The sequence below is a fragment of the Pseudorca crassidens genome, chromosome 6 (assembly GCF_039906515.1).
Source record: "Pseudorca crassidens isolate mPseCra1 chromosome 6, mPseCra1.hap1, whole genome shotgun sequence".
In the NCBI taxonomy this organism is placed as follows: Eukaryota; Metazoa; Chordata; class Mammalia; order Artiodactyla; family Delphinidae; genus Pseudorca; species Pseudorca crassidens.
In genome coordinates, this window is record NC_090301.1 from 12397860 (window position 1) to 12424229 (window position 26370).

At 34.5% G+C, this 26370-nt stretch overlaps 1 long non-coding RNA gene across 6 annotated transcripts in view; it reads left to right on the forward strand.

Annotated features, from left to right (window-relative positions):
* LOC137225748 (uncharacterized) overlaps nucleotides 1–26370 on the forward strand; it is a 183375-nt gene that overhangs the window by 117139 nt on the left and 39866 nt on the right. The window contains exons 5-6 of one of the 6 annotated variants that reach the window (XR_010944004.1): nucleotides 14088–14142; nucleotides 14868–14936. The exons of the other annotated variants lie outside the window; for them this stretch is intronic. This is a non-coding gene — a long non-coding RNA (uncharacterized lncRNA). Of the gene's footprint in view, nucleotides 1–14087; nucleotides 14143–14867; nucleotides 14937–26370 lie in introns of those variants that run through there. 6 annotated transcript variants of the gene reach the window in all.

Genomic DNA, 26370 nt, shown 5'->3' on the forward strand with positions numbered 1-26370 from the left:
AGATATTCTATTAGGTTGAACCGTATGAATTGCTGATAGTTACCCACTTTGACCTATAAAAACAGTTAAACAGTGATACTACCTAATATGTAATGCATGTTAACTCTGAGTTTTAAAATAAACGACCCGATAAATACATGCATTCTTGCTTTCTGATGTTTATTAGTTTCCTCAAGGTCCTTGGCCTTTTAAAAATGGCATTTATTTATTTGGTAGAATACTAGCAATTTTGAGGGAAATATACAATACTTGTATTATAGCCAGTGCCAACAAGTACATCTGTGCCAGAATTAATCTCTTTGACATAGCACTGTGTGAAAGTAATTTGTTTATCTCTTTCACAGTACATGCTTGTACAAAATTCATTTTTTTTAATGTAACACATAGACTCATCTCTTTCATTAAGCTCTTTGAATGTAGTCAGATGTTGTGGTGATGAGGGAATAACAATCTCTCTAATATATTTTAAAAATCAAAAATAACATAGCTACTATTCTTCTTTGGCACTTTCACTTTTTATAAGAATGTTCCATGGGATAGTCTCTTATTCAATTTTCACATTTTTACTCCTGTAAATTTTAGCAGGAGCTGAGAGAATTAATGAGAACATCCTTTGACAGTATTTTTCAAACCTCTAATTCTGAAGATATCTGGCTACTTATTTGTTGTTGGAAACAAACTATAATTTTGATGTGTTAAAGACAGTAAGAAACATATACAATGCCTATTTTTAATACAAACTTTCTCCTATTGGTATTGTATATTACATGTTTGTCCAAGGGAGATATGTAAATGCTATCTAGAGAGATGTTTATTTTAGGTTGTGATAATTCATAATGTAAGTAATTTGCTTTTAATTGATGTTTAAATTTCTATGATAAAATACAATCTAAAATAACTTACAAAATAAACCATTTTTATATTTTAATAAAAAGGAGTGGGTTTTTCATATGTTTCTGAATCTTAAATAGAGGATTGAAAGTGAATACAATATCCTTAATTTTAAAACTATTAATTAGCACATCTCAAAATCCTGTTCCACTAAAATTCATTGTAAGAAAGGAGTAAAGAATAAAGAAAATAAATAAACAGAAAGGAAAGGAAAGGGAGGAAGAGAGAAAGGGGGAAAGAAAGAGAGAAAGGAAGAAAGAGAGGAAGAAAGAAAGAAAGAAAGAGAGGAAGAAAGAAAGAAAGAAAGAAAGGGAAAGAGAAAAAAGAAAGGGAGAAAGACAATAAAACTAAAGCAAACTCAAATCAATAAAAATAATGGCAGGAATTATATCCCAGTGTGTTGGAGAGTTTATTCTCCATGTTTTCTACATTGGCTGCCCCTGTAGTTGACTAGAGATGTCAGGTGACACTGACCTGGGTCATGTGTGGTAAGGGATGATAAAGGATGGGAGAAAAGTCCTCCCTTTTCACCTTGGCAGGCCTTTTCCTCTATATCACCATGGTTCCAACTTTTGTTTTTAAAGGAGAGTTTTAGGTGAAAGCAACAAGTCTGAGGTTACAGCCAAACGTGAACTGGGGGAATTACTATAGCAATGGCTACCTCTGCTCAGGTTTAATTCTCAGTTATCAGCTGGACATTTGCTCAGGGCAAGTGGGCTCAAGGATTTGGCTTACAGTATACTTTTTCAATTCTTGATGGAACTGGAGAAGCTGCCAAAAATAAGACAAGACTAAGAATTAGACTCTCTAGACAGCTGACCAACTACTTTCTATGTGTTAATAACTGAGTAATTTCATGTCCCAAAACCTTCCTTTTCTCACATGTAAATTTGTACCTGGCTTGCTGGTCTCAGGGAAGTCTCACAGGCTTAGATGAGAGAATATATACAAAAGTTCTTTAGCAGCTACCAAATAATATGCAGGTGGAAGGTGTGGGGTTACAATTGTATTAATAGCTAATTTGAATTCATTGATCTAGAAAACATCTCTGGAAAAGCCAAGAAAGCATACATTCACAGAAAGAAAGAACTAAATCATTTGAACTTTTGAACAATCTCTATTCTTAGGGGCTGTACATGTACCTCTATTGTAAAGATACAGTCTATAGCTTTGAGTCTTAAACATAAGAAGTACCCAATACACTTAAATAAAAATGCGGATACCCTGACCATATCCCTTGTGATTCAAAGTCAGTGCATTTTCACAAGTCAGATGATTCTGGTGAAGAGATCAGTAGGGAGTAGGGCTGCCCAGTTTCCATGCTTATGCAGAATATCCTAGCATTTAAGAGTGTTTGCCTTTCCATGAGCTGTGTCATTTACTACTTATGTACCTTTGGGCAGGCAATGTTATGGACTGCATGTTTGTGTCCCACCGAAATTCATATACTGAAGCCCTAATTCCCAATACGATGGTGTTTGGCAATGGGGTCTCTGGGAGGTAATTAGGTCAGAAGGATGGAGCCCTCATGATGGGATTAGTGTCTATACAAGAAGTCTAAAGGAATCAAATCCTGTGTTATCCGGATCATTATTTCTTACTATTTCCCTTTATTTTATTTTTGTCCTAATAACCCCCAATCTTCCAAGTTTAATATGCTTGCTATATTTGCTATGTACTGGCAGCCTTCTGTATCCCCCATTCCCCATCTGAGGATACAGAGGGCCGACTGTAATATGTCATCTTCTATAAGGGACTTGAGCATCCATGGATTTTGGTATCCCTGGGGGTCCTGGAACCAATTGCCTGCAGATACCGAGGGATTTTATATTCATCAAATGCATACTCAAAATGTTAGCAAGTAAAATGAAAACAAGCAAATGAACAATGAAGTTTTTCTGCATATACTTAGAATAATTGTTCATCAGTGGACCTGTCTCACATGCTGGAAAGCATTGCTTTGTTTTGACCATCCCTTGGGAAGCCCCTAAACTTTAATTCCAGCAAAAGCAACACATTTACAGTTGCCTGTAGGCTTGGATGTCCTATAACCAACTCTTAGGGAGGCATTTTCTGAAAATTTCAACTTTTATTTTTAAATCTCCCAAAGCCTTAAAAAAAAGTCACCCTTGTGGGTGAGCCCTGAGAAAATTCCATTTATTCCTTTCCCAAGATGGAGTTAGAAGTTGGGAGTCTCCATCTGTCATCCTCTGCTCACACAGCCTTGGTGTTCCTGACTCAGCATCTGAAATGAACACATTTTCCATTGCAGTTTGGTCGATGCATCAACTGTGACATTTGACTTTTACAGATTAAGGAAAGAAGGTGTCCCCTTATGTGCTGCTTGTGCTGCTTATTTTTGATTTATTGCATGTTAGATTTCAGGTCTTCAATTTGCATCTTTTTAGCAAATAGTGTCTGAAGGTTGTGTCTTAGCACATGTCTGGAGTTGTATGTACATAAAATAAAGGCAAATTCAAATGGCAAAGCTCAGAGAAGGAAACTAAGGACACATCATCGTTGTTTAACCCCAAATGTTCTCCCCTTTCTGTTGCAGAAGTGTCAGAATACAAAATGGCATCATTTAAAAAATACTATTTCTGAAGTTGCTCATTGACAGTTTTGTTTTTTTTTTACACCTGGATTGAAAGCAATGGTTGACTTCTTAAAAGTATTTTTTATTGCAGAATATACTATAACAAAGAGAATGTTTTTTTCTAATTCATGTAAGTTTTTTAATTGTGCTATGATGAATGCAACCAGAAAAATAACCAATTCCTTCTAACAGAACCTTCATTAAAACCATTTACAAAAGCATGCTGTTTCTCCTCTTTTTCATTCCGTTAAGAAGTACTATTTAGATAATAACAGCCATATAATAGAATTGCCTATTTTGTATGAAGTCTCTTATTTTGTTATTAAGTAATCAGCTTAGATGATTGGATTCTTACTAACCTCTGCCACTCAGAAGTCCAACTATATGAGCCAGGTACAACCACTCAGACTCAGTTTCCTCAACTGGAAAATGGGACTAATAATAATTGAGTTAACAGTAGCCTTGTAGACTTGCTAAGGGAATTGAATGAGAAGTTTTATGTGAAACAGGTTTGTAAATTCTATGGGACTATAAAATGTACAGCAACATTGTAACAGATAAACATATAAATTATATCATTTATATAACATAAATTACCACATATTGTAATTATTTAACAACAATCACCAATATAATATGACTTTATACATTTAAAGAGTGACCAGGATTCATAAACACTCTTTCAATTTCAAAGTTAATCATCCATATACATCTAAAAGGGCACTGATGTGTAATTTTTCTACAGGTTTGCTCTATAATATTATTTCTGGATCATTTGTGATCAACATGGATTTTAATACTGAATTAACTAGTACAGTTGCTTAGAATTTTAACTTTTTATTTTGTATTTTCTACATGACTTTTGCCAGAGTAGCCTTGTTAAATTGAGCTATATAAACATGTAATTATTTATACCAACTCACGTTAGGTCTATGGTTTACGGACTGCCAATTTTCCACCTATGTAATTATAGCCGTAACAGGTTTTCAGTTATTTGAACTAAAGAGTTCACTGTCTTAGAATCATACTTTTTATTCTTCCTTGCAAGTGATACATTCACTAGATTTTTTAGGTAAAATTACTTTATATGTTATATATACAGACACAAACTGTGTATGAAATGTATTCACAATTCTTAAAAAGTTGGTAATTCTGAGTTGAATATATGTTTCAGAAACAGTAAATGAAACTTTCACTTAAAAAGATGTTCTTCATACTTTAAAATAACTTTAATTTCCTTGGATGTGAGTACTATGTAATTAAGTAATCCCTGTTATACAGAAAAAACGTGTTAGATGTAAATACATAATTCTGCCACCACAGCTAACAGAAATGTTATCATTAAGTGTTTTCTACATTTTGAGGAAGGTAATAAATATCCCAAGGTCTCCAGGTTTGTCCTTTTTAAATTTTTTTGAAAGAAGCATTAAACATGTTGACTATCCATTTCTAGCAGGGAAATAGGAAAACACAGAAGACATAGTATCAAATACTTTTTGAGGGCTAACATTCTGTTTGTCAACTTTGGCTACCAGAAATGACATTATTAACTAAAACTCGTTATCATAAAGCAACTCTGGTAGCTCTCACAATTCTTAATTCTCTAAGTTGAAATATATGCACTTTGCAATATTTCAATTCCCAAGCTGACCTCTGGGTTGTTTTTTAATGGATAATTTCCACGAATTCATTCAACTTTTTGTATGGGGCCTAGCTAGTTTTTGGTGGACTGACTTGGTAATAAGTTTGATCTCTTGCCTACTTCTAAATCATCAACGCAATTCACATACTTGTGTCTAGGTAAACTCAACACCCACTGAATTTAGAGTTATATTTTCACCATTAATTCTGGCAAATTTTTTTTATAGCAATGTGGAATGTTGGCAAAACTAGACTTTTCAGGGTAGATAAAAGAAATTTGTGTCTGAGAAAGAAAAGGTTGACATGATGTACTGTTACATTTCTGAGCCAAATATATATGTTAGACCCATTTTCATCAAGCCCAAGCCACCCTCAGAATGTGCCTGATTTGGATCAAACTGTCTTTTTTTTTTCACCTCCAGAGCTTGGCCTTACTTATCTCTCTCAAATTTTTCTCAGAACAAACGAGCTAAGAAATTCCTGAACAAATTTGTGAAGTTCCATAATTACTAATTAAACAAATTAAATTTAGCAGTTTCTCTGAAAACTACTGGTCAAAAGGGAAAAAAAATACACTAAAAGCATACTTGTGAGTCTATGTGTTTTTCCAACATCTCCTGAATGAATTCTCTTGACTGTATATGATGGATCATTTGGAGGCATGCATAAAAGAAATTTGATGTAAGTTAGTTATAGGCAGAGACAATATTTATGCTCAAATTTGAGATAATTTTCTCTATAGTTTTATTGCTTTCCACTAGTAAAATATTACATTTAATTCATTCAATTCAGATGATTTCAGACTTTTTCCCTGCAAGTAATATTAATTGTATTTGAATTGCAAATGACCACATAATATAATTTTAAATTTCAATCCTTGGAACCAAAAGATTTTACTAAAATCCAAACAGATGTTCAACATGAAAAATGTTTACAGACTTAATGAATGAAATGTTTTTGGTCACTAAACTTTTTGACATTAACAAAATATTTTTAAGAAAAGAAACCCATTTTTGTGTGTGGCCTCATTTACACAGCAATTGTGTGTGCAATCAATTATTAAAGCTCCTCGGTTTCTATATTACAGTTTGCAAGACATAGAATAGTGTTTGTAAAGTAAATGTCTCAACTTCTGCTTTGAAGTGAAAGGGACAAGTTTTACTATCCAGTCTTAAACAAATTTTTAGTTGTTTAGGGAAAAAGAAAAAACTATGGTTTTCAGATATTGGACAACAGACAGTGAAATTTGTGATATTGGAGAAGAGGGTAATAAGCAACCTTAGTCCTACAGTTGCCCCAACTTACTGCCTTAGGAGTTTCCAAGCCACAGTACAGAGAGAATGCAAGCAAAACCATGCAGTTACCTTGCACCAAGGAGACAGAATTGGAAGATTTGGTAGAACAAGGAAAGAATAATGGTGGAGAGAAAGTTGCAGAGAAAGAGAATGAGTTCCAGAGATCTATCAAGGGTTCCCTCCTCTTAAGTCTTCAGCCAAATACTGATCAGCACATGAATCTGAGAAAACTGCCAAGGCAGGGAAAAAACTACTTGTAAAGTGCAGACAGAAAAAGCCTTAAGAGTTGATATTCTCAACAGTCAGGACAGAAAAACCTTATAAAACACGGATGACTGAGTAAAGTGTTAGAAAAAGGCATTGCCTAGGTAGTGGAGAAAAATTAGCCCTGGACTAAAGGCTTTTTGTTCCCACCTAGCAAAGTTCAGAAGCAAGTTTCATAAAAGATCAAACTATTTCCACATGACTTGAGAGTTCCAGAAATAAAAGTTCAAGAGTACTTTAAAAAATACAAGAATATTCAAATAAGTAATAAGAAAATTTTCCAGAAATGGAAAACAAAGCTCAGTGAACAAAGAACAGGAAAATTAAGACAACTATAATAAGACACAGCATTAATCACATTGATTAATAATACCAGTGACAAAGAGAAAAATCTTAAAGACAGCTTGAGAAAAAGAAATTGTACATATAAAGAAATGAAGATCAGGATGACAAATTGTTTCTCTCAGGAAACAATGTAAGCCAGAAGGGAGTGGAACAATGTTTTTAATATACTGAAAGAAAAGAAAATTGTCAATCTGGAAGTTTATATCCAGTATAAAACCTTTCAAACACTATGACAAAATAATTTTTCTAGGATACAAAATATGAAAAAAATAACTACTATTAGACATGCAACATAAGAATGTCAAAGTAAGTCCTTCATGTAGAAGGAAAATTATACCAAATAGATATCTGGATCTACAAAAAAGAAAGAAGAGCACAAGACTTAGTAGCATATACATATAAATTAATATTTTAATTAAAAAATCAGTTTAAAAGATAATTATTTAAGTAAAAATAATAACATTGCATTGTGGGGGGTTATAACAAATGCAGAAGTAAAATTTATGACAATAATGTTAAAAATGTTGGGATAGGTGAAATGGAAATATTTGGTTTTATACAAAGTAGTATATTATTTGAAAGTAGATCATAGTAAGTTAAAGATATATGACAGAATCCCTGAAAGCAAGTGCTAAACAAACACACACAGGAAATTAGAGCTAATAAACCAGAGATAAAATGAAATCATAAAAGATAATTAATTCTAAACAAGGCAGAAAATGGGGGAAAAAAGGAACAAGGAGCAAATGGAACATAGAAAGAAAAATAATAGGATGGTAGATTTAAACCCAGTCATGTCAATAATCACACTATATATAAATGGCGTAAATACTTCAATTAAAGGGTAGAGATTATCAATTTGTCTGATTGTATATAAAAGTAATACTCTACTATTTGCTTCCTAGAAGAAACTGACTTTAAATTAATGACACAAGGAAGTTGAAAGTAAAATGGTGGAAAAGGATATATCATTCTAACACTAATGGGAGGAAAGTTGGAATGCTTTTATGTAAATTATAGAATTTACTAGTGATAAAGAAGGTCATTTCATAAGGATAAAGTTGTCAATTAATCATGAGGATACAACATAATAATGTTTATGTTCCTAACAACAAACTTCTAAATACATGAAGCAAAAACTGTCATAACTGAAAGGATAAATAAACCAATTCAAAATTATAGCCAAATATGTCAACACCAGTCTCTCAATAATTGGTAGAAAATATACAATGAAAATTGGATCCATAGAAATGCAGAAGACTGGAAGAGTACTATCATCTACTTAATCTAGTTGACATTTAGAGATTATCTCTTCACCCAACAGCAGCAGATATACATTTTTTCAAGTGCATACAGACGTTTTCAAGCAAATCATATTCCAAGTCATGAAACAAGTCTCAATACATTTAAAATTTTTCAAATAATACAAAATATGACCATAAAGAAATTAAATTAACAATCAATAAGAGAAAGATATTTTTAAAAATTTCCAAAGTTTGGGAACTAAATAACTTACAAAGAGTAAAAGCTAAAGAGTAATGTAAAAGGAAGATTAGAAAATATTTTGAGTTGAATGAAAATTAAAATAATATATCAAAAATTGTGCTGTGAAGCCATAACATTTCCTAGAAGGAAATTTATAGCAATTAAAAATAAACTCAGAAAATTTATCACATCTTTTAAAATTTAAAAAAAAAGAGCAAATTAAACCTAAAGTAAGCAGAACAAAGGAAATAATAAATATAAGAAAAGAAACCAATGAAACATAAAACAATAACAATAGAGGAAACCAATGACATCAAAACCTGGTTTTCAGAAAGCATCAATAAGATTTATAAATCCTTAGTCAGATAAATAAGAAAAAAGATAAGACAAATTGCCAATATCAGGCATGACAGAAAGACGATCACTGCAGAACTTACAGAGATAGGAAAGTATGATAAGGAAATAATATAAACAAATTTATGTCAATTTATTCTATAATTTAGTTAAAATGGAAAAATTCTTTGAAAGACACAAACTACTGGAACACCCCACCCCAAGAAGATAGAGATAGACAAATTGAGATAGAGAAAAAAATGATAGATAAATATAAATAACATGAACAGCCTATATCTATTAAATAAACTGAATTTGTTGTTACAAATTATCTTAGAAAGAAAACTTCAGACCTAGAGGACATGACTGGTGAATTCTTTGTAACATTTGAGAAGAAATAATGCCAATTCTACACAAATTTTTCCAAAAAGTTAATGAGAAGAAATTATTTCCAAACTTATTTTATGAGTCTGATATTACAACCAAACAAAAACATTAAAAGAAAAGCACAGACCATTATTTAACAAGAAAGTAGATGGCAAAACTTTTAAAATTTAATAGGAAATGGTGCTAAAACCATTGTATACATATATGCAAAACAAACAAAACTCCAAAACAAAAATATCTTCAATTCATACCTTGCACCATGTAAAAAAGGAATTCCAGGGGCTTCCCTGGTGGTGCAGTGGTTGAGAGTCTGCCTGCTAATGCAGGGGACACGGGTTCGAGCCCTGGTCTGGGAGGATCCGACATGCCACGGAGCAACTAGGTCCGTGAGCCACAACTACTGAGTCTGCGCGTCTGGAGCCTGTGCGTCGCAACAAGAGAGGCCATGATAGTAAGAGGCCCGTGCACCACAATGAAGAGTGGCCCCCACTTGCCACAACTAGAGAAAGCACTCACACAGAAACGAAGACCCAACACAGCAAAAATCTCCTACCCCCAACATCTTCTTTAAAAAAAAAAAAACAAAAAAACTCCAATTGGATTATAAACCTAAATATAAAGCTAAAAATTATGAAATGTCTGCAAGAAAACGCATGAGAAAATCTTCGTGACCTTAAATTAGGCAAACATTTCTTAGATTCAAGACCAAAAGCACAATCCATAAAAGAAAAATTTACAAGTTGAACTTTATTAAAGTAAGAATGTCTGTTCTTTGGATGACACTCATAAGAAAATGAAAAGACATGCTACAGAGTGGGAGAAAACAGTGGCAAGTTGAATATCTCATAAAGGACTTATATCCAGAATATATAAAGATCTTTCAAAATTCAACAATGAGAAAACAACCAATCAAATAATGAAATGAGCATAAGATTTAAACAGATCTTTTACCCAAGATAATACAGAGATGGCAAATGAGCATATGAAAAGATATACAACATCATTAATAAATACAGGAAAACAAATTAAAACCACAATGGGATACCCCTCCACACCTATAATGATATTTAAAAACAAAACAAAGCAAAATAGAATGATAATGCCAAATTCTAGTGAAGATGCAGAGTGAGTAAAATGTTGATACATTGCTGGTATGACTGTAAAATGTGGAAGATTCTTTAGTCAACTGTTTGGCAATTTCCTTTATTCTTTAACATACACTTATCATATTGCACAACAATCCTAGTTGCTTAAGTGAAATGAAAAATTACATTCGCATAAAAATATGTACTCAAATGTTTTCCACAGTTTCATTCATAATCAATGAAAACTGGAAGCAAACCAAATGCCCTTCAGTTGATGAATGGGTGAACAATGTGTGGTACATTCATACAATAGAATAAAACTCAGCAATAAAAAGACACAAACTGTGAATGCATACAATGACATGGAAAAAATAAAGTGCATCAGTTTGCTAGGGCTGTCTTAACAAAATACCACAAACTGGGTGGCTTAAACAACAATTTATTTTCTCACAGTACTAGAGGCTGGGAGTCTTGAGATAAAGATGTCAGCAGGGTTGGTTCCATCTGAGGGCTGTGAGGAAGAATCTGTTTCCTGCCTGTTTCCTAGCCTCTGCTGGTTTGCTGGCAACTTTTGGTGTTTCTTGACTTGTAGAAGAATCACTTCAATCTCTGTCTTCATCTTCACATGGTATTCTCCCTGCCTATGTCCAAATTTCCTCTTTTTATAAAGACACCTGATATATATTTTGGACTAGGGGCTCATCCTACTCCAGTATAACCTCATCTTAACTTAATTAATTGTATTTACTATGACCCTATTTGCAAACAAGTTCATATTATGAGGTACTGAGGGGTTAGGACTTCAACATGTGAATTTGTAGGGATACAATTCGACCCATAACGAACCTCACATGCATTACGCTAAGAGAAAGAATCCAGACTAAAAAAGCTACATACCCTATCATTCCATTTATGTGACTTTCTGGAAAATCGAAACTGTAGGGACAGAAAACAGATCAATCGTTCCCAGAGGCTAAGGTAGAGAAGGGTACACAGTTCTGGAGGACAATTTTTGGAGTGACAGAACTGTTCTATACCTTGACTGTGTGTGGTAGACTGCATTCACTTGTTAAAGCTTGTTAAACTATACACAAAAAGGTGAAAATTTTAATCTTGTTAATTATACTTCAATGAAAGAATGTGCAAAAAAGTAAATGGTTACTGCTTATGAACATTTCCCACTTAAAAGCTTGCATTTCCATGGGCAGAACTTACCTTTACTATATAGTGAGATTGGAAAAGTAAGCACTTTCCTTCATCATCAGCCACCAACTAAGCACAACACTGATTTAAATTTTCTGGAAAGTAATTGGGCAAAAAGAGTATATATATATATATATACTCTTTGAACCATTTACGGGTACTATTCCTAAAGAAATAAAGTTGTGCTTAGAAAGATGCCCAAACATTCAAAATACCCTATCAAGAAGAAAGTAAAGAATTCAAGTAATGGGGTTATCATGAAGCTTCTAAAATAGTGAGGTAGATTTATATTTATTGACACAAAAGATGTCCACAGTACAGCAGACTAATGTTATGATGTCTACCCAACCCACATGTCCCTTTTCTTGAGAACTACAGCATGCCCTATTCAACTCATACAAATAGAGCCAAGATTCTCTTTTCCAAGAGTTTGGAATTGAGTTTAAGAGATGCTAGTTTTATTTGGGATGGTTACAAGAACTGAACTTTTAAACTGCAGAACTGTGAGGAAGCCAAAGCTGTGAGGGAAATAAAAAAGCAGATGTGCAGAAAGAAGCAAACATGAGACTTAATGGCCCCACAGAAAAAGAGAAAAATATGGTGGGGTCTCTGATGATCTTCTTGATTCCAGTATGTCTTGATACCCACCTGCTCTTTTATACTTGGGTTTTCTGGAATATCCATTTTTCAAAAATCCTTATCTCTTTAAGTTAATAATTTACTTGTAATTGAAAGGTTTCATGAAAAGTAAGAATTCACAACAAAAAAGTGTGTGTGTGTGTGTGAGAGAGAGAGAGAGAAAAAAAAAAGCAAGCTAGCTGCAGGATATACACAAAACTCTTACTAATGATTATCTGTGGAAAGTGGGACCATAGATGACTTCATTTTTTAATATATGTTTTACATTTAGAGAAGAATGATTTTTTTCACAGATGGAGGAATGTGCCATACCGAACCAGTTCTAATCACTACAAGTGAAAATTGTTAATGGTTTGATATTTAATTACAGTGTTTAGAACTCTGAACTACCATCTTTTTTTCCACTTCCCAAATGGATTAGTTTGCAGTGAGAATGTATTTCTTTTATAATAAAAGAGCAATACACACAAAAATGGATTTGAGTGTTATGTATATTGCCTGTTTTCAGATATGAAATTCTATGGAATTTTCTCATTTCTTTGTAACATAAAACGTTTTCTCATTTCCTTACCATTTCCCCTTGATGTAACTTTTCTTTTAAATTAGTGCTAATCTTAACTTCATTGATCTTTACATAAGCAGAAGGAAAAAGTACTTATCTTTCTTTAAGTAAAACAACCTTTTAGTAAAAAAATATGTCTTAGAGGTGTTCCAATTTCTTTGCTTTTATTGAAATTTATCATATTTAATATTGTTCATAAAATCATAGGTATTACAGATAACTAAATTCTTTAAAAGGTAATTAGCTGAATCTCTCACTTTTCAAATGATACGATGAAGACCTAGAGATGTTAGGTTACCAAAGACCACTTTCAAGCTGGTCTGTTTTTGAGAAGAAAGTGGTTTTGTATACTGTGATTTATCTTAGGATCTCAGATACTTCTGCTCTCAATGACAGTATTTCAACAGCTGTGATTGATTCTTAGGCATTTTTACATTCTAATATATCTAAAAGCAATTGTACATTATCAAATGTACTTCCTCTCCCTCCTCTTTCTGTCCTACTCTCCTGCTCCTCATTTTCCTCCTCTTTCTTCCTCCTTTTTTTTTTTTAGAATGAAACTATTTATTCTTCTTTTAAGGGGACAATAGAGCCATAGCATTAACAAAGGATGAATAATCTCATAAGTTTCACATATTTGAACCAGATGTGGCTCATACTGATGTTGGTCCTTTGTGATAAGCTTGTTCCTTCTGCATAATCTTCAGTTCAAGCTAAAATTACTAATTACTGAAAAAATTACTCTAATGTATTGAATTGTTTTCATAATAATACAGCAAGGAAAATATTTTTGGAGTATATGGAGTATCATGTAATAATGAACATTTATAAATAGATTCAACATCGAAAGACCTAAATTTCAGAAAATAGCTCCACATATTATATATTACAAGGAAGCACTGGTCAGAATTATTTTACATATTCATGAACAATTCCAAATATTTGTTAAAACACATCAATTCATTAGAAAGTCTGGAATTGTGATAATGTTCCTAATTCATTTTTATTATCCCGAAGATCATTTCCTTCAACCATCCACTGAAGGAAGGCAAATCATAACAGAATGAAAAAAAAATATTTTGGCTGATATGGTAGCAAACAACTTAAATAATTGTTTTCTCTCCAATAGGATTTTAGGGCTTTCTTAAGTTAGCTGAGACAACACTGGGGTGGAAAAACACAGAACACTTTTTTTGTACACATTTAACATTTTTCATTTTATCCAAATAGAAATGAACACTTTGTTTTGGTCATCATCTTTATTTTATACTGGAGTATAGTTGATTTACAATGTTGAGTTAGTTTTAGGTGTACAGCAAAGTGATTCAGTTATACATATACATATTTCTATTCTTTTTCAGATTCTTTTCCCATATAGGTTATTAGAGTACTGAGTAGAGTTCCCTGTGCTATACAGTAGGTCCTTGTTGATTATCTATTTTACTTTATTTTATTTTATTTTTTACTGGGGTATAGTTGCCTTACAATACCGTATCAGTTTCTCCTGTACAACGAAGTGAATCAGCAGATTCACTTTGTATATGTATACATATATCCCCTCCCTCTTGGATCTCCCTCCCACCCCCCAAACCCACCCATCTAGGTCACCACAGAGCACGAGCTGAGCTCCCTGCACTATACAGCAGGTTCCCACTAGCTATCTGTTTTTTTTTTTTTTTTGCAGTACGCAGGTCTCTCACTGCTGTGGCCTCTCCCGTCGCGGAGCACAGGCTCCAGATGTGCAGGCTCAGAGGCCATGGCTCACGGGCCCAGCCGCTCTGTGGCATGTGGGATCTTCCCGGACCGGGGCACGAACCCGTGCCCCCTGCATCGGCAGGCGGACTCTCAACCACTGCGCCACCAGGGAAGCCCTAGCTATCATTTTTACACATGGTAGTGTATGTGTGTCAGTCCCAATCTTCCAATTCATCCCAACCCCACCTTCCTCCCACGCTGTGTCCACATGTCCGTTCTCTACGTCTATGTCTCTATTCCTGCCCTGCCAATAGGTTCATCTGTACTATTTTTCTAGATTCCACATAAAGAGAAAAACAAATATCGCATATTAGTGCATATATGTAGTCATCATCTTTTAACACTACAAACTGTTCACCAATGTATCTTTCCCCTCTTCTTTTCAGACAAAACCTGATTATAAATGGACTTTAGCCCATATCTCACTAGGAACCATATTTTACATATGTATACTTATTCCATAGTTACTTGTTATAGTTTTTAAAAGTTATTTGAGTAATAAATCCTGGTCATTTGCAAGTAACCACCAGTTAATTTTGGAGGAAACTTTCTACTTTCACAACTTCACTCTGTTAAAATCTATAAACACATTCTTTCATTTAGAGGTAATTGTAGAATTCTGCTCTCAGAATTACACACTTAAATCGTTTAAATAAATACCCACACAAATTCTTTTTTAAATAAGGTTTGACATACCAAGGTGTTTGAAGAGTTTGTCTTCCTCCTTTTTGAATGGGTAACAAGTGAAATAAATGAAAAATGGTCTTGATAGAGAGTTAGCATGTGGTTCTTGATCCTATGTGGGTTCACAGATTCCAGAAATTAATAACTCACATTTGCCAAGTATGCACTATGAGCCAGGTACTGAACTAAGTGCTTTAAATGGATTATTTTATTTAAGCCTCTCAACAAGCCTAATAAGATGTTCTTACAGTCTCCTGTAGAAATTGAGGCCTGAAGAACTTGCTTAAAGTCAAACAGGAAGAGATGGAGCTCTGATTCAAATGCAGGTGGTCTGAGCTCAGAGACCAGACTGTAAATGTGGATACTACATCCAGTCAAGGTCACTGAGGCTCAGTACTTCAACTTTGCAGGTGGGAAACTAGTATTTCTGGATCACTGCAATGGCCTGCAGACATGTTTCATTGTGACCGCTGGCCACATTTCTCCACTGGGAGAGACTCCTGCAGACTCGAGCCAAGACTGAGGACATCCATTTAGATCAAATTCCAACAGCCTCTTTACTCCTCTAGCTGTGGTTTCAGGGCTGTCTTTTGGAGAAATTTTTATTTGTCCTGAAGCTCAAGATGTTCTATGCTGGGAACTAAGTGACTATATTAAAAGAAAAAGAGTTCTTTCTTTTTAGTCTATTTATTTAGCCCCATAAGCAATATTAAAGGTTACTTTGCTTGCACTGATTGTTTATGACAGCCACAGAAATTCACACAGACTGACAGAGGCTTGCCCTGGAGTTAGATGACCTCAGAGTATGTACAAATACAATTTCTTAAAATAACTGAATATCTGATATTAATCTCTCTATGGAGGCTTACTCACAACCAAAGGATACTCCTTTGTTCTGATCATATTAACTTGGAATAAGTTTAGGGCTGATAAATATATTTTGTGGCTAGTATAGTTTTACTCTTACTATGCCACTAGATGTTATTTAATCCTAACTCATAAGTTAGAGTGTTACTTACAGTTTTTAAAAACAAAGTAACTTAAATGTCTAGCAATACGGGATTGATTAAAACACTTTTACTCATAAGATGGAGTGCAACACTCACTAAAATATATTTAGGTGAAGAATCATGTTAAAAATGTGGTTAAATGGAAAAATATTAATGACCAACACAAATCAGGATACAGGATATAAGTTCATTTTTGTAAAACAATCAACAAAAGGAAGTATTTGCCTCTTACGAAATATTTTAATCTTTTTCTTTTTGCTTATTTCTATTTTTAACACTAAATATGTATTGTTTGTATAAGGAAAAATTACAAATTAAATATTACTTTAGGATAATGTACAAGGAAGTGATTTATTCTTGAAGAAACACAATTTAGGTATTGTGGATGAAAGACAAGTATAAAACGCACCTCATTGAAAATGCTTTCTTAAGATTTTATTTATGCAAATACGAGGGACCATATGCTGAACCTTGCAGTCTGGCATGCAAATAGCTCATCTTCTAATGGCCCAGGGGATCTTGCTCAAGTTTGAGAGATTATTTAAAGTTATTTCAAACAACCAATACCATTTAGTCTATAGAACCAAGTAGAGTAAAAAAAAAAAATCTATCCCAAGTAAGAATAGGTCAGTTCATTATAAACAATTCTTAATTCTTGTTAGGGCCAATTATGCCTATACATATTTGTTTACCTCGAGAATGAAATTTATATTGGCCAGGAGTAGAAATCTTATTTCTTCTAAGGTCCATCTGGCCATTTGTAATTTTACTCACTGGCGAGTTTCCAAAGAAGATGCAACATACTCCAAAACAGATCTTCCCTTATATTTAGGATTGCATATAAACTTTGAAATACATTGTCAATGCACATGAAATACTTAAACTTCTTAAAAAGCTCTCCATTGCTCTTTGAGTAAAATCTAGATTTTAAAAATGATTTATAAGGTCCTCCGTGGTCTGGCCTTTGCTTGGCCCACTTGTCCCATCTGTATTGGTTCTCTAGCTCCTCAGTATGTTCAGATTAAACTGGATTTGTTTCAGTTCATTTGTAAATGCTGTTCCCTGTGCCTGGAACTGCCCCTTCTCCTATCAAACTCCTACTCACATTTGAAGTCCAGGCTGAGACCTCCCAGTTCCTTCAGGAATCACATCAAAGCACTTTTCACAGTGATGACAGCACAGTCACCTGTGTACCTGGGTAGCAGATAGAAACTGAGTCTTTCATTCTCCACTGCATTGCCAGGTCCTTATATACAGAAGGTCTACATTGAATATGTAATGACGGATATCATGCAAATTCCTTTTGAACATTATATTTTCAGAAAATGAATTTTATTCTTCCTCATTATTGTATGTAGGAAAGACCAAGAGATTTGGAGCCAAGAGGTTCTGGCCCTTGGGTCCCGTATTTACTGTGGATGTGATTCTGTAATGAGTTACTCAAACTCCCTGACCTGCAGTTTCTTCAATTGTAAATGGGGCCAATAAAAATACCCTCCTTAGTTTAACTTCAGGAATAAATTAGGCCATGTATATGAAAGCATTTTTTGAAGTGATGAAGTGCCTCATAAGTGTCAGCTATTTTATTGTCCACATTTCAGCTGAAGCCTCATGAGTAACACTTGGTGGTGGTTGGTTGTCACTTCTTAAGCTCTATCAGCATCTATCAACAGCAACAACAAATGGACATACAAACTAAGTAAAAGCAGTATGCTTGCTATGCAAATACATTGTCCTAAGCCCTGAGCTGTTAATTCTAAATACGTTTCTGCTCCTCCTATGAAGAAATTCCAGAGGCACTGCGATCTTAACTTGCAAGGCTCTTATAGCTACAAGCATATAGCAATCAAAACCCATCCCAAATGGATTTTCTTAAAATTAAATTGGCCAGACATATTAGGGAGATTTTTCTGGTCGCCGTGTTTTATTATTGGATATCATTGACGAGAAGTTTTGAATGATGTTTTCAATCCCATAATTTGGCATAGAATTAGCACCAAAATCAGTAGAAAGAAAACCCTTCTTTTTAACAGATTTGAAAAAGGATTATCAATGGAAAACCTTCCATTTAGGATATGGTGACATTTGACTAATTAAAACCTGAGGTACTCCAAAGGTGCAGATTTAACGCGATCTGTTCTTTTAACTGTCAAGCACTCTCTTTAAATAAGGTGTGTTTGTCTCGTTGATTTGCATGAATTCTTCTGGTTTCTGTCATCTGAAAGTCATGTCTTACAATTTTAAATGTTTATGGGCTTTGACAGTTCCCATCTGCTGTGGGGATGTCTAAGTGCCCCAAGCCTAGTTGGCAAAACTCAGTTAAATCTTTGTTTTTACTTGATAGAATTTAAATTATTTATAGTGGTTATGTCTCACTGATTATTGGAGTTTTTTTAATGACAAAAGGATTTACTGTCACCATTTTCTGGATTATGAATAAATGCAAAGTAAAAGACACACACTCCTTATTAACATGAACTTCCTGATATTGTGACCATAATTAGTTGGACTGTAGTCCCTTCATTAGTTATTTATTTATTCACCTTCATTTTCCACTTCAATTTGGAGAGGATTTGTAGTGTTGTCATTTCATTAAGAAAAGTGCAAGGGCAATTGTGTCAGAAATGTCAAGTATTCAGAAATCGGCGAAATTGAGACACTCATAACTCCACAGAGCAAAAATTTAATTATAGCAGGATGGCTTTCTACAAGAAAGGAACTAGGGCAGAAGTTAGCCCCGAATGCCACATGCCAACTCTTTATGCCCAATTCATGGACATTCATGCTCTCTATATCACTTAATAAATATTTATTGGAAGCCTACAGTGTGCCAGCCATTGTCCTTAGTACTGGGAAAAAATAAAGAAAACAGAGAAGGTAACTGTCCTCATGGAGCTTACATACTAATGAGATAAGTCAGACAATAAATTAAAAAAAAATTTTTTTGTAAAGAGTTCTGGTAAAGGAAATATAGAGAACTGTGGTTGAAAACTCTCTCCTGTACAAATCTCCAGTTGCTCTGTCCCAAGTTTGCTGTAATACACCCTTTCAAATTAGAAAGGGTGAGGTTGTGATATTATATAAACAATAGACATTGTGCCTCTAATGATGTGGGTTTAGGTCTAACTTCTCCCCTGCTCTAAAATGGTCACTCTTCTCAAAGGCAATAATAGCTACCTGGATGTAGGCAATATTTCAATTCCAATTACTGATTTTGTAATAACAAAATTATGTTACATAGTATTTATTAAACTCTTATCCTAAGCATGAGTTATATTATTTATAACATCACAGACTGTAAGGTTTTATTATTATTATTAAACTTTTAAGTTCACACTCTTTAAGTAAATTTCATTTATATAACAGTGTTATCAACTATAGTCACTATGTTGTACGTTAGATCCTCAGACCTTATCATTTTATACCTAAAATTCTATATGCTTTTACCAACCTCTCCCTATTCCCCCTACCCACCCCCAGCTCTTGACATCTACTTTTCTATTCTTTATTTCTACTAGTTTGACTCTTGTTTTAGATTTTGCAAGTAAGTTAGAGCATGTGATATTTTATCTTTTTCTGTCTGGTTTATTTCACTTAGTATAATGCCCTCAAAGTCCATCCGTGTTGTCACAAAGAGCAGGATTTCCTTTTTTTCCCATGGCTGAAAAATATTCCATTTTATAGATATACCACATCTTCTTTATCCATTTATTCATTGATGGACACTTAAGTTGCTTCTATATCTTGGCTATTGTGAAAAATGCTGCAGTAAAAATGGGGGTGCATATATCTCTTCAAAATCCTCTTCTTATTCCCTTTGGATATATAAGAGGATAGGATTGCTGGGTCACATGGTAGTTCTAATATTAATTATTTAAGGAATCTCCATACTGTTTTCCATGGTGACTACATCAATTTACATTCTCACCAACAGTGCACAATTGTTCCAATTTCTCCACATCCTTGCCAACACTTGCTACTTATCTTTGCCATAATAACCATTCTAACAGGTATAAGGTGATATCTTAATGTGGTTTTGATATGCATTTCCTTTATGACTGGAGATGTTGAGCATTTTTTTATGCACATGTTGACCATTTGTATGTCTTCTTTGGGAAAAATGTCTGCTTAGTTTATCTGTCCATTTTCTAGTCAGATTGGCTTTTTTTCTTTCTTTTTTTTTTTTTTTTTGCTATTGAGTTGTGTGAGTTCTTTATATATTTTTGATATTAACCCTTTAACAGACAAACAATTTGTAAATATTTTCTCCCATTCCATAACTTGCCTTTAATTTTGTTGATGGGTTCCATTGCTGTGCAGAAGCTTTTGAGATTGATGTAGTTTCACTGGTTGATTTTGCTTTTGTTGGCTTTGCTTTTGATGTCAAATGCAAAAATCATTACAAGGACCAATGTTAAAGAACTTATCCTTTATGGGTTTTTTTCTAGGAATTTTATAGTCTCAAGTCTTAAATATTTCTTTAATCCAGTTTGAGTTGATTTTTATGGATGGTATAAGATAGGAGTCCAGTTTGATTCTTTTGCATGTGGCTATCCAGGTTTCTAAACACCATTTATGGAAGAGACTGTCCTTTCTTTATTTTATATTCCTGGCTCCTTTGTGGTAAATTAATAGACCATACCAGCCTGGGTTTATTTCTAAGCTCTCTATTCTATTCCCTTGATCCATGTGACTGTTCTTATATTAGTACCATAGTGTTTTGATTACTATAGCTTTTAATATAGTTTGAAATCACAGTGTGTTGCTTTGTTCTTTCTCAAGATTGTTTTGGCTATTTGGGTTTTGTAGTGGTTTTATTTTAGGATTATTTTATTATTGTTTTTTATATTATTTTTAATCATTTTTTGCAAGTATAACATCCAAGTAATAGAGTGTGGAAATTTTAAATGTACAACTTAACCAATTTTTATGAAGTGAATACACAAAATATAACATTACCAGCTCTCAGAAAACATCCTTGTACCAATTCCACTCAGTACCTTCTCCTTACAGTAGCCACTTTTCTGACTTTTATTACATCTAATTGAGAAATTTCATGTGAATATGCATTCTTTTATGTTAGGCTTCTTTTTTCTCAATGTTTTATCTTGAGATTCATCCAGTTGTTGCATGAGGCAGAAGTTTGTCCTTTTTCATTAAGGTACATTATTTTAATGTGTGACTATACCATGATGGGGTTTATCTTTTCTACTATTGATAAGCATTTGATTATTTCCAGTTTTTTGTTTTCATAAATAAAAACTATAGAAATTCTTGTTTGTGTATATTTGTGCACATAGGTACTTGTTTCTGTGGGTGGATATTTAGGACTAGAGTTGCTCAATCTTAGGGCATGCATATGTTCAGCTTTAGAAGATACTGATGAATAATTTTATATCAACTGAGATTTTATCAGGGACACCAAACCACTATGAGGGATTTATTATAGTAGTTAGACTTTATTAATTGGTTGAAACTGGTGGAGCAGTCAATTGAGAATGTTGCCATTATGTCTAGTGTTGAGCCCAAAATCACTCTAAGCCAGCCAGACCAACAGCTGGAGAGAAAAGTTAAATTTAGAAGAGAACAATAACTAACTGGAACTCACAAGGAAGAACCAGAACCCTTGAGGAAAAACTGGAACCCTTGAGGAAAACTCTTGACTTATTAGGAAATGCCAAAACCTGCTTTGTCACTTACCATCTCTAATCTTGATGCTGTGGGTCATCTGAAGGAAGAGCTGGCATTATTTGCTTTGTAGCTGCACACATACTTTGTCCAGGCCTTGGAAAAGCTTAAGGAAGAGATAAACTAGACTTTTCAAGCTGTGAGTGACAACTGCAGTAACTACCACCATGCCTGACTTCTTGCGATGACCCTCAAAGCAGGAGAAATATGGCTCCTGCTTTACTTCTGCCTTCCAAATACCACTTAGAATATCTTTCTAGTCAGTGTTAACAAGGAATCATATGGGGAAAGAACTTTTGTGAAATGTAGTTTCAGCTTAGTTGAGTAGACAAAGGACAAACCCACCTTATTCCAACTCTTGTCATATTGATATTCATACCCACCTTTTGCCAACTATCTTTAACTTCTTAAAAAAAAATAAGAAGTAAAATCATGTTTCTACCTAACATGACACAACTGTCCTATGCAACTCAAAATAGGCTGTCCTTCTCTTCAAAAGAGAATTATACTCCTGTGTGATTTTGAAAACCTGAACTCAAATACTGAGATATAAGTTCAATGTCTATGAATATATCTTATGTTAGGTGATAGAGAAATGGTAGAGAAAAAAAGAAAAAAGTTGGTCAATATTTATGCAAATAGTCACATCAAAATAAAGAAGGAATATTCATAAATATTACAGTCTTCATTTCCACAACTAGCCATATAGTTATCATTGGTATCTTTCACTTCCATATTTATTTTTTCCCTCAGCAAGCACTCAGCTGGTCATAGTTCCTTGCCTGCTCTGGTGAGTCAAACTTTTATTCCCAAAGGATCTGGACTATTCACAGTCTTGCCTGTATTGGGTTATACATTGAATTTATTTATTTATTTTTATTTATCCATTGACTTTATTTTTTAACATCTTTATTGGAATATAATTGCTTTACAATGTTGTGTTAGTTTCTGCAGTATAACAAAGTGAATCAGCTATACATATACATATATCTCCATATACCCTCCCTCATTGACTTTAATGATAGGATGTAGAAGTATTAAGAGGCACCCAAAGAATATTCTGGATTCCAGACATACTTCCTTACCCCCATCATGCAGTAATAGTACAATTTGCCCTTGATATTCAAGATCAATATACCTTGATAGTATAGTAACTATTGAATCATTGTCATGGAAACTTAAAGTGGACAGTTATCAAATTGACTTTCAATTTAGTGGAACCATTACTGTGTCCCCTAGTGTAAATATTCATCTTTTGGGAACTCTGGAACTTGTGTTATACATTAGCTAAATATTATAGACACTAGTCACGTGGTTATTTACATTAAATTTAAGTTATTTAAAATTAAGTAAAATTTAAATTTATTAGATTGCAGTTGCAGTAGCCATATTTCAAGAGTTCAAAAAACATTTGTGGCTAATGGCTACCACAATGGACTACACAGATATAGACCATCACTAGCTAGTCTATGGACCATCACAATCCAAAATTTTGTTGGCAGAAGCAAAAATTTTGCTAGCAGATTATCAGAGCTAGTATTAGAAGAGTCCTTCCCATTTCCACCCATTGATTCCTGGACCAATGAGTTTTGGCTAGGAGAAATAGCAGTATATATAGGTTGCTGATTTAGAGCATATACTGCATCCTGGAGGACATTATTTCAGCCCCATAAGATGTGGTGTTCTTAGACAACTGAAGCCATAATTGAGTCTTCAAAAAGCCATTTCGTCATTCTATCCATACAGCTGGTTCAGGATTATGGGGAAGATGGTAAGACCAGTGAATTGCATAAGTATCAGACTATGTCCCTTGATCAGAAGCAAAGCTGTGTGGAATATCATGATGGTGAATAAGGTTTTCTATAAATCCTTCAACGATGGTTTTGGCAGAAGCATTATGGGCAAAAAGTCTGGTTGGTGATCATAGTAGGAGTCTATTTTAGTGAGAACAGAGTGCTGTTCCTTCCATTATAGAATGGTCCGGTGTAATTGACCTGCACCAGGTGGCTGAACAGTGCAACACTGGGAGGCTCAGCATTGGCTGAGCGGTGGATTGGGCATTCAACAGTAGCCTTAGCCAGATTGGCCTTGATGGGTGGTAGTGTATGTTTTTGAGCCCATGTGTAAACTCTGTCCCTTAAGTCATAGCCACTTGGTTCATGGACCCATTGGACAGGACAGCAGTGTCTGGCGATGGTCTGCCTGGATGACCTCCAGAGAATGGGTCATGTTCTCTAGATGACAATTAAAATCTTGTTTGAGGTCACTCTTTGTTAAGTGTTCACATGAAGAATAAATATCTTCACAATCTGTGCCCATTAATGGAACCAATTTTCCAATTATGGTCCTTTCAAGTCCTTAACTATTTATTTAATCATTAGCCACTGTACGTTAAGTAGTAAAGATGCATACCTCTGGTTATCTGTTTCTCCTTTCAGGCAAAGCAAACAACCAGGTGCACAGCTGAAGTTTTTGTTTACTGGATGGTTTCCCTTCATTGTTGTTCTCTAGGGCCACCCCACAATGGGTCTGTACAGATGCCTCCCTCTCTAAAAGGGCCATTTTTCCAAGTTGACTGTTTGTAGGAAAATCTCCAGATGGCCATGAAGGAGGATTGAGAAGGGAGAGTCAATGAAGTATGAATATGACCTGTGAGCACATGTGCCACTTGCCCATGCAACTTATATTTGCTTTTTGGATACAACTGAGCTCAATCTTGTACATACTACTTCCATTTGACAATGAAGTGCTGTGGTGCCGCTCCACTTTATGGTTTGATGGTCAGATCACACCTACTTCATGAGAAGCTAAAGTTTTTTGATAATTGGGTAGTCAGTGATCAAGCATTCATTCTTTGCTTGGTCCCAGGAATAAGCCTGAACTTGTTTCTCAAAATGACAATCATATTTGTAGAGGAATGCATAGTTTTGATCCAAAATCCTAAATGTTTGCATTGTGATCTACTTATAAGATCTCTGTAAAACATCCTTATCTGCCATACACTTGTCAAGCATTACCGGAACATGCAGGGTCACATGTTCCAAGTGGTAGGGCAGCTGAAGAATTATTTTTTTTTCTGGGCCCTGCTCAAATCTGGCAGATTATCAGACTACTCAATAAATAGGTCAGAGTGGCACACCCAAATGAGATTTAGACTTCTGTAAAATCTAAAGTGGCACACCAGGCATTTTGGTTCATTTTTAATGGTAAAAGGAAGCAGATGCAGCAATTAGTCTTTTACTTTGGATAGAATAATTAACATGCCTCAGACCTACTGTACCCCTAGAAATTGCCCTAGGTGACAAGTTCCTTTCTCTCTCTTCCTCTCTCATGCATGTATCTTACCAAGAAGTCTAGCTTAGTTCCTGCTTCCTGCGGATCTGGTCTAATCAGCATTATATCATAAATGTAATCAATTGTCAATATAATGATGCTTTGTGAAATGAAGATGCCTTAGAAGTTCTTGTAGACTAGATTATGGCAGGGGGCTGGAGATTCAATATGGTCCTGCATTACTGGCCATGCCAGAGGAAAGGAAATTATTTCTGATGGTCTTTACTGGTAGGGAGAGAGAAAGGGAGGGAGAGAGAGAGAGAGAGAACCATTTGTCAGATGCCAGGGATGTGTTGATTTGTTCTGGTAATGACACTATATCTGGACCAACAGCTGCAATTGGATTTCACCACCTTATTAACTTTACAATAATGCACTGCCATTTTCTAAGTGCCATCTATCTTCTGTACAGGCCAAAGAGGCAAGCTGAAATGAGGATGTGGTAGGATCACCACTCTGTATGTTTCGAAATCTTGTTGATAGACTTTATCTCTGAAATCCCTCCAAGAATATGTTGTTTGCTTTTGATTTATTATTTTGGTGGGTAGAGGCAGTTCTACAGGTTTTCCTCTGGACTTTTCTACCACATTTGGTAAGGAGCTACTCATGTACTTGGTTCATGGTCTAAGAAGCTGACGGAGAAGATCAGCTTCTTAGACAGTGATCAGCTTCTGCTGAAGGTGGCAGCAGAAGGAGCTGAAGCCCTGATTGCTGTCCCAGGTTAACTCAGTGAGCTGGCAGATAAGAGACAATATTCATGAATTGCCCAGTGTCTGTGCCCTGTGCTGCCTTCAGAGAATAAGAAATGTGACTGTCACTTTACTTTGCCTTCTAAATACCCTCTCATAATCATGAAGATGTTTTTCTATCTTATCTCACAGAAAACTTATTGCTTATTATTCAAATTTAGAACTGTGATCTCTCTGGAATGGATTTTATGTGGTTTAAATAGGCACTGAAATGAATACTTTTGCCATATTAATACCCATTTGATTCAGCATCACTTGTTAAAAACAACAACAAAACAAAAGAGAACCTTCTTTCTCTGGCACTTTTGTGGTAAAACGTGACTGTACAGGAAATGTGATAGAATATCACCATTGTGATTTTTTTAAACATCTTTATTGAAGTATAATTGCTTTACAATGGTGTGTTAGTTTCTGCTTCATAACAA